The following is a 13,769-nucleotide window of genomic DNA, read 5'->3' on the forward strand; positions in this document are numbered from 1 at the left end:
TATTTAGGACATCGCATATGTTTGCAATAGCTATTTAGGACATCACATATATTTGCAATAAATATTTAGAACACCGCGCATGTTCGCAATAACTATTTAGAACATCACACATATGTTAACAATTACTATTTAGGATATTACACATATGTTTACAATAGCAAATTGGGATAGCACACATATGTTTGAAATAACTGTTTAGACTGCCACATTTACTTGCCTATGAACATTTGCGTCGTTCGTGATTTTCTTTTGATATGCGTGATATGTCGCTATTTACAATCACGATCATGACATTCTAGATCTCGATATCGACATTCTACGAAATTAAATTAAAGCTTCATGCATTTCTATACCTATTCATTTCGATGACTTGTCGTAGTATTGCTACTTATAGGACACGTTTGTTTAACATTTTGCACATACTTTGAGTTTTTATATCGAACTTATATCTTCTTGTTACTAAGGTAACGTTGAAATGATGTATACATCGTACCATTAAGACAATATGTAATGTTATCAACTTTTATTCGTACATACCTTTTGTACATGACATTACACATTGCAATAGTTCGTTTTAGAGATCAACCATTATGCATGAATCAGAGTGGCACATTGATGAGACAGTAAGTTGAGATGTCACCAACATGAAAGCATTCTGCACAGAAATTTATCTTAGCCCATAGCAAATGTTATATATCTTCGACTAAGTCACTTAGTGCATATCTTGTCTCAAGAATAAACACAATGCTGTGGTTTTATTGTTTATGGTTTTGTTTCTCAATTCTCTTTTGGAATTTTTCACATGTTTTTGTATCCAAAACTTTAATTTATTGCTGTGAAACATTGTACATTGTTTAGAACAGAATCTCCGCATGGCTGTATTGTGTCAGAGGTTGCAGCATCATTCAGAGAAAGTAAAAGAATTATATTCTAATGATTGATACTGCTTCGTCTGCAAGTCGCATTTATGTTAACAAACACTTTTGAACTCTTTTTTCCAATGAAAGGCTGTCCAGTTATTTAACTGTTAGATCGTAATGGTCATCTAACTGTAAATAAAAATAGAATACAAAATTGAAATAGAATGAAAATGAAATGGAATTCATTTATTTGGTGAAGCAACGATGTGATTTCTAAATTACAAATGCATATTGATTAATGCATATTGGTCATGTAATTCGGCTTATTCTTTTTGATATATCTATGGATGAAAACTTCCTTGAAATATTACAGTTTTTTCCCTTTCACGATTTAAATATAACGTCGTTAGACTTTCCACTGTCTGAACCGTCCGGACTGTCCGGACTGTCCCATCCGTTAACACCGGAGCCACCAGAAGGTGTCGTCGATACAACATGTACATCGTTGGCAACACTACAGGCCTTCACAACCGTCTCATGTTTGATAACCACTGGTGGTTTCTTTCCAACCGTACGTGAAACCACGTCTGATTCCTTTCCTTGCGTCTCGCTCTGTGTATAGGTCGATGTTGCAGGAACGCCCTTAGCTTTGACAACCGTCTTGGTGGCAACTGTTGTCGGTCGAGGGGCGGTAGTTGTCTGTTTTAGAATATTCGTTTAGGAGCAGCCTTAGTCTTGACAATATTCTGTGGTGGTTTCGGAATAGACGCTTTCCTGCCCATAGGGAGCTTCGGAATAGAAGCCTTCATGCATGGATAAGAGCCAGCACAAGCTGTAGATTCGCCACTGCAAAACATATTCATAGCTGTACTCTAGTGTTTTTCGTGTCTATTGATCATATTCATTGGCATTGAACTATGGCATTGAAAAATATCATACTGTTACATATCTGATAAGCATTACCTAGGACTTACATGACCATAAGCCTTAAGGTGTCACCACTAAATGTGAATACACATATTGGTTCAATGTAAACACGAAATCTTACCATTTTTCCTTCCGATATAACTTTGTGGCCCTAGTTTGACGAACATTCTAAAGTTCTTACTTATTAGAGTACACTATTAAAATCTTGCGTATATTATACATAGAAATGAAAAACAAAGTTTTCTTTCATATTTTGACTTATTGTTTATTTCATAAAAAACATTTTTTGTGCGTTTACTTTTTTCAAACGATCATTTAATATGCAAAAAACGTATAAGTTCATTAAACATATTGAGTTCTAATTACCTCGCTTGAATACATTTGTTACTTCGACTTTTACTGATTCAATTTAATATATAAGAGCATATGATTATAACCTGGTAAAAGATTTAAAATGTTGGACCATGCTAGACTGTATAATGGTTATATGAAAGTAGCGAATTATTTGGTATTTACTAGGTGTCGCGAATGATAATGGTTCGTCTCTCAGGGCGACTGGAATTATCCAAATACACTTTTATGAAGAAATAAAACAATAAAGTTTCCAAATTTATCAAACGATGTTTACGTCTCCATCGACAAAATATGAGTGCAAATACATCAAATTACACAAAAGACAAATTCAAACAATGCCGACATGTATATTATAGAAATAAATCATACCTGGAATTATCCAAATACACTTTTATGAAGAAATAAAACAATAAAGTTTCCAAATTTATTAAACGTTGTTTACGTCTCCATCGACAAAATACGAGTGCGCTTTGCACGAGGAAAATACCGCCACCAGCTGTGAACGAGGCGAACTACTTTAATAAATATAGAAAGTGAAAGCGAAAATGACAGTGAAATTAGTATATGAATTAGTGGATGATAGGAATGACTGAAATGCCTGAAAGGAATGAAAGAATAGGACAATTTATTATCACAAGAAAGATGGACTTGGAAGGTTTGTGTACTGGATAAACATACATGTAGACATATGACACTAACACAAACATATAGAGCAGGGCAAATTGACCCCGCGACACTATTTACGCAAGTATATTCGAGAAACTCGAAAATTAAATCGATTTACCTGCAATATCGGAGGCATTCGTTCTCGTCGGATTTACCAGCAACAGAGCAGACAGGAATTTTTCACCACACCTGAACATTTAGTATCGCATATTTGCCGCGGAGAAATGATTTTCTTTGCTAACATCGAAGCTAGTGCATGTGTTCGTTTTGAGACTGGTCCATCCACACTTATGGAAGAAGCGCCAGACTGTGCACCAGTCACAATTGGATGACGACTACCATATTTCGTTCTTGTAATAATCTTAATCGTATCCGAATTGTAAGCCTTTATATCCGTCTGACCTGGATGGCGACTGCCAGATTTCGTTCTTGAAACAAAACCATGCTTGTTTCCATTTGTCTCCAGGTAGGCGTTCTGGCGTTTAAAAGGACAGACCCCATCACACATTTTCTTAACACCACTGAAATATAAAATGAAAAGTACAAGTCTGCAAATGTTGTTGTTTGAAAGCATAAATTTGTAGAAAGTTAACAAAGGTATTTATTAGAGCAGGTACCTTACTATTATACCGAAACGTAATGTTTATCATTCATTATCTGTTTAGATCTAGCCAACGCTCTTACCTCGGTAAGAAGCACTCTGACAAATATGTCATACTGTCCGTGCCGCAGACTGGAATCAATTTACACTTCGGTGATGGTTTTGCTTCCTTTATCAAAGCTTTCTCCTCAGATGAACCAGGTATGTATTTAATATAATCGTTAGAGCGAGAAGAAACACTAGATACGGCCGGAAGTCGTTCTGAATTTTCATGACGTGAGCCACTCCTTAGTCTAGTTTTTGGATAGGTTTTACTTTATATGAATTTGGATCATTGTGATTGTTGTAGGACGGTTTGCATTTATTATATCGTAAGTCTTAGATGTCTTCTGTAAAGCATAGCGAGGGCCGTTGTGACTATTGTTGCCGTTGGTTTCAAGCCTGTTTGCATTAATGGTTCCATAAGATTTTGCTCCCTTTACTGTTACATCGCGAGGATCATTGTTATTGCTGTTGTTAATGGTATAGGGTCTTTTGGCATCGACTGCTCCGTAAGTCTTTGGTGCTTTTACCTTTGTTTTACGTGGATTATTGAATAAATTGTTGTTTGTAACCGGTCGTTTGACATAAATTGTTCCGTAAGCCTATGATTGATTTACAGTCGAATCGCATAGATCATTGTAATTGTTGTTAAGTGGTGTCGGGTCGACAGGTCGCAAATGATCAATAAATCTTCTTTGTTTTTCTTGTGTATCTCGTGGACCACTGTAATTGGGTTTTTTGGGTGTCATGTTGGTGGGCAACAACTCTACCGTAAGGCTAAGATGGTTTCAAGGTCGTACCTTGTGGACCATTGTAATTGTTGTTATTGGTGTCGGGTTGGTAGGCATCAATTGTTCCGTAGGGCTTAGATGGCTTTAGGGTTGTATCTTGTGGACCATTGTAAAAATGTATTTTTATATGCGATAATTCGTGGTTGTCATGGATATGCGCGCAGTGATTCAGATTATGATAATAGTCAAATCGGTCTTTAAATAGTTCTAAGGAGAGTGAAGCTTTATTTCTTGAAAGGTGCGTGAAAACTGTTTTATGGTGACATTTGAAGCGAGAAATAATTAATTAGCGTTCTAAATATTGCCACAAGACAGGGTTTCCATGATGCTACAGACGACAGTCTTCAACAAGGGAGGTCATTACAATGTCGTGACCATTAAAAAGGAGTTCCATACGGGCATTTTATCTTCGCCCGTGGGCAAGATAAGAATTTCTAGCATCGTTAAATTATTGGACCTACTTATCTGAGGTGGGAGAAAGTAAAATCGTGTTTGTACTAAACGACCTTGACTTGACAACTTACGTGCATTGAAAAACGCTGGCTGATGTTTTACCTCAGTTAATAGAGAACACTACATGTGATACAGCAGTCATGTGTACAAAACATACAACATAATCACGAGTGCTCTCAGATAGTCTCGTGTACACAACCACACATGAGCATAGTTTGACATATTTTGTACCATGTTTGAGAGAATCTGTGTTGTGTATGTTTACACTTTAAATTCCATATCGAAACACAACTAATAGACATAACCATTTTATACCTACTGTGCGGATGAATGACCATACTGTTCACTTACACTGCACACATTTTTTACGTTTTGGTATGCGACAATATGGTACAAAGCAGTTAAGCCACCAGCAACCCACGTAATAAGAAGTATACACTCGATCTTAAGCGCTGGTATTTAATTTCAATGACTGGTGTCGTGGGTTCCGTGACTATGTCTTGTATCCATGAATGGCGTCAGCATCATGAAATAACGGAGTTATGTATTTTGAATGTTGAGCATATGGCATCAATAATTTGCGGGCAGATGTCCGAGAATAGTACATTAGCAATGGAGTATTAATGGCGTATATGTGTTATACTCCTCATTGATCAGACTTGTATTTCTCTTCCTTTGACACGCTCTGATTTGTACATTCTCATGCACATTTGGAATCCACAACGCTCCTGTTTTTAAGGGTCAATACAAATGTTAATATCCCTTTAATCAAGATCGTGTATGTGGTATGATGGATAGCACAGAGGTAAAGTAGTTACTTATACTTTTATCAATGACAGTTATTTGTACAAAAAATGTGTGTAATCAAGCCATCATTAATGCTTTTGAGGATACACATTCAAATTCGTAGATTTTTGTTTTCTTTTTTGTCAAATTAATCCAAACGCCTGCTTGGAAACTAAGAAAAAATAATAATAGTTGGCAAAATATAGATAGCAAAAAAGGGCTCAACTCAGATCAAGTTTAACCTTAACCCCCCCCCCCCAAAAAAAAAACAAAAAAAACAAAAAAAAAAACACACACACACACTTATTGGAACTGATAAGAGCACTTAATCGCTTTCCTTCTAGTACACTACTAGTTGTTTTGCTGAACCCACGCTTTTTATGAATAATATGTTTTGTTTATATGTTGAACATTAAGCGATGTTGTAAATTTGCCCCAAATAGGCAAATATATCCACGAGGGAAGATTATGTCCACGAGGGCCGTTGTCGTATCTTTGGCTGCGTTTATAATGCATTTGAGAAATTGCGAATATTTAAGAAAGTTTGTCGAAAATTACCTGAAACATAATACATTTCTTATTTGATTAACGTTTCTTTCAAACAATAATATTAGTATTGGAATGCAATCGAGGGTTAAAGAAACAATTATTGATGAGTATTTTAAAATGCTTTCCCAATGTTTAATTCTTCACTTTGTGAAAACTCTAAAAACAAACGGCAATGTTGAAACTTGGTATCGACTCTTCCAGAAACACAATTTGAATATGAAACTGATCCGTATTCAATGCCGTTTTGGGCCTGAGCTTGAGACTAAGACTCAGAAATGCGAATGACTGGAATTTGTTCTGTCAATCTACAAAATGTTGAGTCTAAATTTGGGACTTAGACTCAGAAATTCGAGCTACACCACTTGAATACGCCCTGGGCCCGTCTTTACAAACATTTTGAGTCTAAATATGATACCTTGACATAAAAGTGCGAAAACAACCACTTGAATACGCCCTGGGCCCGTATTTACAAACATGTTGAGTCTGAATATGATACATTGACACAGAAGTGCGAATACAACCACTTGAATACACCCTGGGCCCGTTTTTACAAACATGTTGAGTCTGAATATGATACCTTGACACAGAAGTGCGAATACAACCACTTGATTACGTACTGGGCCCGTTTTTACAAACATGTTGAGTCTAAATATGATACCTTGACACAGAAGTGCGAATACAACCACTTGAATACACCCTGGGCCCGTATTTACAAACATGTTGAGTCTAAATATGATAACTTGACACAGAAGTGCGAAAACAACCACTTGAATACACCCTGGGCCCGTATTTACAAACATGTTGAGTCTAAATATGATAACTTGACACAGAAGTGCGAAAATAACCACTTGAATACACCCTGGGCCCGTATTTACAAACATGTTGAGTCTGAATATGATACCTTGACACAGAAGTGCGAAAACAACCACTTGAATACACCCTGGGCCCGTATTTACAAACATGTTGAGTCTGAATATGATACCTTGACACAGAAGTGCGAAAACAACCACTTGAATACACCCTGGGCCCGTATTTACAAACATGTTGAGTCTAAATATGATAACTTGACACAGAAGTGCGAAAACAACCACTTGAATACACCCTGGGCCCGTATTTACAAACATGTTGAGTCTAAATATGATACCTTGACACAGAAGTGCGAATACAACCACTTGAATACGTACTGGGCCCGTTTTTACAAACATGTTGAGTCTGAATATGATAACTTGACACAGAAGTGCGAAAACAACCACTTGAATACACCCTGGGCCCGTATTTACAAACATGTTGAGTCTAAATATGATAACTTGACACAGAAGTGCGAAAACAACCACTTGAATACGCCCTGGGCCCGTATTTACAAACATGTTGAGTCTGAATATGATACCTTGACACAGAAGTGCGAAAACAACCACTTGAATACGCCCTGGGCCCGTATTTACAAACATGTTGAGTCTAAATATGATAACTTGACACGGAAGTGCGAAAACAATCACTTGAATACGCCCTAGGCCCGTATTAACAAACATGCTGAGTCTAAATATGATACCTTGACACAGAAGTGCGAAAACAACCACTTGAATACGCCCTGGGCCCGTATTTACAAACATGTTGAGTCTAAATATGATAACTTGACACAGAAGTGCGAAAACAACCACTTGAATACGTCCTGGGCCCGTTTTTACAAACATGTTGAGTCTGAATATGATACCTTGACACAGAAGTGCGAATACAACCACTTGAATACACCCTGGGCCCGTATTTACAAACATGTTGAGTCTGAATATGATACCTTGACACAGAAGTGCGAATACAACCACTTGAATACACCCTGGGCCCGTTTTTACAAACATGTTGAGTCTGAATATGATACATTGACACAGAAGTGCGAAAACAACCACTTGAATACGCCCTGGGCCCGTTTTTACAAACATGTTGAGTCTGAATATGATACCTTGACACAGAAGTGCGAAAACAACCACTTGAATACACCCTGGGCCCGTATTTACAAACATGTTGAGTCTGAATATGATAACTTGACACAGAAGTGCGAAAACAACCACTTGAATACACCCTGGGCCCGTATTTACAAACATGTTGAGTCTAAATATGATAACTTGACACAGAAGTGCGAAAACAACCACTTGAATACACCCTGTGCCCGTATTTACAAACATGTTGAGTCTAAATATGATACCTTGACACAGAAGTGCGAATACAACCACTTGAATACGTACTGGGCCCGTATTTACAAACATGTTGAGTCTGAATATGATAACTTGACACAGAAGTGCGAAAACAACCACTTGAATACACCCTGGGCCCGTATTTACTAACATGTTGAGTCTAAATATGATAACTTGACACAGAAGTGCGAAAACAACCACTTGAATACGCCCTGGGCCCGTATTTACAAACATGTTGAGTCTGAATATGATACCTTGACACGGAAGTGCGAAAACAACCACTTGAATACACCCTGGGCCCGTATTTACAAACATGTTGAGTCTAAATATGATAACTTGACACGGAAGTGCGAAAACAATCACTTGAATACGCCCTGGGCCCGTATTAACAAACATGCTGAGTCTAAATATGATACCTTGACACAGAAGTGCGAAAACAACCACTTGAATACGCCCTGGGCCCGTATTTACAAACATGTTGAGTCTAAATATGATAACTTGACACAGAAGTGCGAAAACAACCACTTGAATACGTCCTGGGCCCGTTTTTACAAACATGTTGAGTCTGAATATGATACCTTGACACAGAAGTGCGAATACAACCACTTGAATACACCCTGGGCCCGTATTTACAAACATGTTGAGTCTGAATATGATACCTTGACACAGAAGTGCGAATACAGCCACTTGAATACACCCTGGGCCCGTTTTTACAAACATGTTGAGTCTGAATATGATACATTGACACAGAAGTGCGAAAACAACCACTTGAATACGCTCTGGGCCCGTTTTTACAAACATGTTGAGTCTGAATATGATACCTTGACACAGAAGTGCGAATACAACCACTTGAATACGTACTGGGCCCGTATTTACAAACATGTTGAGTCTGAATATGATAACTTGACACAGAAGTGCGAAAACAACCACTTGAATACACCCTGGGCCCGTATTTACAAACATGTTGAGTCTAAATATGATAACTTGACACAGAAGTGCGAATACAACCACTTGAATACACCCTGGGTCCGTATTTACAAACATGTTGAGTCTGAATATGATAACTTGACACAGAAGTGCGAAAACAACCACTTGAATACACCCTGGGCCCGTATTTACAACCATGTTGAGTCTAAATATGATAACTTGACACAGAAGTGCGAATACAACCACTTGAATACACCCTGGGCCCGTATTTACAAACATGTTGAGTCTGAATATGATAACTTGACACAGAAGTGCGAAAACAACCACTTGATGTTGAGTCTGAATATGATAACTTGACACAGAAGTGCGAAAACAACCACTTGAATACACCCTGGGCCCGTATTTACAAACATGTTGAGTCTTTATATGATAACTTGACACAGAAGTGCGAAAACAACCACTTGAATACACCCTGGGCCCGTATTTACAAACATGTTGAGTCCAAATATGATACATTGACTCAGAAGTGCAAATACAACCACTTGAATACACCCTGGGCCCGTATTGACTAACATCTTGAACCTGAATTCAAGACTTAAGCTCAGACATGCGAGTAACTCCACTTGTACTGGGGACGAGTTATAACGTATTGCGTCTGGGTATGAGACTGAAGCTCAGAAATGCGAATAAGACCACTTGTATATGTACTGTGGCATATCTTGAGTCTGTATATGAGAAAATGCATTACTTGACAGAGATTAATGTTGGAAATATTTCTATGGAACGTTTTAAGGTTCCGTAGTGCTCAGTTTTTGTGTGTGTAACATTTGTAGTTTTTTATTGATAAAACGCTACCCTCGTTACGCATTACAGAACACTATGTGCTATATCTGTTGCACTAGGCTCAATTAAGGAAAAGCTGATACTAGACCATACCTACTGTTTAGGCCGTTTCCAACTCATTTGCACTTCAGAGAAAAACATGTTGGCGCATTTTCAACGCATTAGAACATAAAATACTCCAATGATGGTTGCATGCCGTATATATATAAAAGGTTAGATCGTTGGTCATCTCTTAGAAGGTTTTGATAAGCAATATAGCGTATCATAGATGTGTTTCATATGCTTTTATGCATTTGGCAAACTTGTGTGTGAACTATTTTTACAATAGATTGTGTGTCAACGAAAGCTTATAAATGAAACTGTTGTGTTTAGAGATATAAAATGGTTAAGATTATAATCATTTTCTGTACAACGATTGTGAAACAAATTATTAAAACATAATATTAATAACTCGATGGTACGATTTTACGCAAGCGTGGTATTGTGTTGTGGGGGCAACTGGAGTACCATGACAAAAACCAATTATCTGGCTTGGTGGACACAAACCAAACTCACATGTGCCCAGACCGAGAATCGAGCTCGGCTTGAGGGTGATCCATGGTGATAAGTGAGTGCGCTAACCACTACGCTATCCACTGCGCTAACTGGATAAATGGTAATTTATATGCTTACCGTTTACATCTCCTTTCCTTCTTGTACACTTAATACATTTCCTGATCGGTCACCAACCATTTTGATAATTAAAAAAAAATACCAATGTAATAATAATAATAATAATAATAATAATAATAATAACAATAATAATAATAATATTAATATTATTATTATTACTACTACTACTACTACTACTACTACTACTACTACTACTACTACTACTACTACTACTACTACTACTACTACTACTACTACTACTACTACTACTACTACTACTACTACTACTACTGCTGCTGCTGCTGCTGCTGCTGCTGCTGCTGTTGCTGCTACTTTTACTACTACTACTACTACTACTACTACTACTACTACTACTACTACTACTACTACTACTACTACTACTACTACTACTACTACTACTACTACTACTACTACTACTACTACTACTACTACTACTACTTCTACTACTACTACTACTACTTCTGCTTCTACTAAAAATGATAAAAAAAATGATGCGAATAATAACTGTAATAGTAATGCCTGTGCAATAAATTCTGACGTGGCATGATCATTTTGTTTAAATCATATAAGAAAAGTGTTATATTTGTAATTATAACTTTCCCTCCCCCATCAAAAGTCGCATATACCAAGACACAACTGAAATAGAAAACAACGCAAATGAGATCAATTTTGCAAATTTAACTTGTTCAAGCGTACTTTAGGGTTTCAGAGTGATTCAAATACACATTTGCACTTATATTGGAATCTGATAAGTGTTCAATTAGAAAAAAAATGCCAATACGTTTTGCACTTTACGCACTTATCAAGTAATTACAATTTTTCATCTTTAACCTTACCTTTAACTATCTATCTATCTATCTATCTCTAACCTTTGCATCAATATATTAAAAAAGGTATTATAATGCTGTTCAATATCCTAGCATCTGCCGTTGCAGCATCGCTCATCGCGAATAATTGATGGTTATGTAATGAAATGGTGGGTGTTTGTGCACTGGCAAAACAGCTTGTTATATCTGATAGTATCGTTTACATATATCCAAAGGAATACGTGCAGATATGAACGCGTACAACTGTATGCAATTAAAATATTTAAAGGACAATCAATTTGTACTTTCCCAAAACTTACACAAAGTAAGTTTTCGGCACTTCAAAGACCGTTATTAAAAGAACGAGTTGATTGCTAGTTGATGTAAAACACATGCACACTTCACATGATTGTGTTGCTCCTATGCGGGTGGCCGCCTCTAAGTAGTAAGTTTCAAAGGGAGCAAGACAAATCGGCCCCTTACCAAATAGGCCTACTACCAAATCGGCCATTAAGACGTTTAGGCCCAGCCATCTCGTCCCCTTAATTAAAATGACTCGAGACGTTTCGGCCCCTTAGTGATTTTCAACAGAGACATTTCGGCCCCTTAATTTTATTTTATTTTTTATCTTGAGTATAAATAAAAACATTGTAGGTCGTCTTATAAATGTAAATGAGATCTGTAAATAAGTTGTAAATAACTTTTTTAAATTTACAGATAGACAAATATGCATGAAAAACATTGATATGACTGATATAAAAATATAATTAAAATCTAAATAACTATTAACCCTGATTTTTAATATAAAATGTTAGAAAATATAAGAAAGTTTATTTGTTATAACTGTTAATTATTAATTGATCATTAAAGACTTCAAAGAAAATGTGTCTTTTAACCATGCGTTCTTTGCAAGGCAAACTGTAAGTGTTGTGCGTGTGAAAAAGACATTCAAAGACGTGTGAATGAATAATTGTCTTTAATTTGTTAATGTTATTTACAGTTGATTAAAGAATATTTGAGTAATAAAAACAACGTAAGTATATATATTAAATCGTTTCTAAAAGTGGGTACCATTTGTTTTAAACGTGTTGGTGTGCTACCGTTAAATTTTCGTGTATTGGACATCATAAACGCGTTGTTGTGCTACTTTTATTTTATTGTGTAATTGAATTTTGTTAAAAATTGTAATGTCTGATTCGGATTTGTGTATTTGCTAAACAAAGACAACGCTCAATCGTTGTCGGTGAGTCGGTGATTGTTGGCTTTCTTTGATGAGTGAAATCGACTGAAAGACATGACATATGTTGTAAGTATTCGGTATTAAATTGATTGCATCGAGCGGACCGAAAGCACGATCATTCAGTACTCCAAAACCCGAAAATGTTTTTGGTTATATGCAAACAGTAGCAGTTGAACACATTTAGCAGACACAATTCTTGCTACTCGTGGCATGGATGGGACATCAATAGGGAGGTTAAATATGTTTGGCTTATCTTATCAATGATCTTATCGTACGATCGAATTCTCGAACTCATATTTCTGAATAGTAAGAATATCTTTTTTGGAAACTTATTATGCATTGGTCATTTTAACCACTGCTTAATGGAGGTTGCAATAAAAATGTTCAATTAAGTTCAACACTCATATGTACTGAAATACTTGATATTCCAGCATTTGGTCGCACGCTTTTTAATAAGATGACCCTCATTATACACTTTATGCGTTATTGAAGCCCATTTAAAAAGGCGTCCTTAATGAAACGACGCGGTTGTACATTGGAGGACTAGTAATACAATTCGTATGAAATTCATTTATCACATCATATATCGTTTTAGTTTAATGTTTAATGCTGAAATGTTTTTAAAACACGACAAGAGCTTTGAATGTTTTTGTTGCCGTCCTTATTAAAACTCAAGGGAATTCATTACATTATAGGTATTGTCCCCTTTGGCTCAAAATTATTTCAGTGTACATGTATACGACAGTTCTTTTTAAAGTTGGTACTCATCGTTGCATGTATATGTATCCGGTCCAGCCACTTTGGTTCCATTTTGTAAAGTGCGCTTTATTGAGTGAATAAATTATTCTTAATCACTCATTTAAAATTCAAAAACATTGCATATCTTAAGATATCAGATATAGAGTATTGTTTATGTGGGTTTCCTGGTGACTTTATTATTATTTAAGTAATGAAAGGGTTTTATAAGTAAACATTTTATGAAGCGTAAAATCTTTTTGGCCTTGGAAGATTACAAAATTTAACATTTCACGTCCGATTTTAGTTGAAACAAAAAAAATACTCATAC

The sequence above is a fragment of the Mya arenaria genome, chromosome 6, assembly GCF_026914265.1.
Source record: "Mya arenaria isolate MELC-2E11 chromosome 6, ASM2691426v1".
Lineage (NCBI taxonomy): Eukaryota > Metazoa > Mollusca > Bivalvia > Myida > Myidae > Mya > Mya arenaria.